A 1,098-nucleotide genomic window follows, 5' to 3' on the forward strand; every position below is an offset into this window, starting at 1 on the left:
TTATTATTGTTGCTAAATAATGAAAGAAAGTTCTTGATGCGCCAAGACAATTTGGAACTCTCAACTGAAGCGCCCCATTCTTGTGTTCATAAAAGTAAATGACTAAAAGTATAAAGACACAAGAGTTTTTACTGAGACGCTTCCTTCCTTTAGGACCAACTAGCGATTCGTAACCCTCTTTGGTCAGATTTTAAAAGATAGAAGAGTTCGAATGATGCTGTAACAAAGTGCATGCTGCAAACAATATTTAATTCGTTTGAATTGTCTCCGCGGATTCCGTATGATTGTTAATTAGTAGTCAATTTTCAAATGGAATTTCATGAAGAGTATTAAATGACTTTGAATTATGACCATAGGGACTATGGCGGTCGAAAAACAATACAAAAACATCAGTATCATACTTAAAATGAATTTATTTTAAAAAGGACATTCATTTGCGATCTGCTGAAGAAACCCAAGCTTTACTACTCCTCAACGTATCTGTACTTTAAAAAATGCGAACCCGTTCCCTCATCGCCAATGTTCGTTCGCATACGCGATGATGCATTCGGTCTCTCTACATCGTCTGGCGTGCAAGGCGCGCAAGGAGCCAAGGAACTCTGCCAACGGAAGAACAACGGACCATTTTGAAGGCAGAAAAACAATTGAAAGCCGGGGCCGGCCGGGCGCACTAAAAAGCCCAAACCACACGACCGACCGAGCATTGATTTGAAGGAAAAACGGCGCCGCGTGACACCTCGGAACGAATGATTTGAATTTTTATGTGTCTTTTATGCTGAACAGCACATTGCCATCAACGCTACGCGGGCCAGGACACACGACGGGGACACACTGTGGCTGTGGCTGCACCGTACCCGGACCAACTTCTCTCGTTGGCCGCGCGCCGATGGTGTGTTTCTGTGTCAATAATTTTCCAAAGTATTATTGCTACCCACCACCGACTTCATCGTCGTCGTCATCGTGGGCACCGTTGTGGCGGTCCTGTTGCTGCTGCCGCTGGAGTATCAACGACAGCCCACATCACGCGCTTCGTGTAAGCACCAGGCCAATGCACCTCCATCCGCGTTTGTCCCACGCGGCGCCACTGACGAGCTTTAG

The sequence above is a fragment of the Anopheles aquasalis genome, chromosome 3 (assembly GCF_943734665.1).
Source record: "Anopheles aquasalis chromosome 3, idAnoAquaMG_Q_19, whole genome shotgun sequence".
Lineage (NCBI taxonomy): Eukaryota > Metazoa > Arthropoda > Insecta > Diptera > Culicidae > Anopheles > Anopheles aquasalis.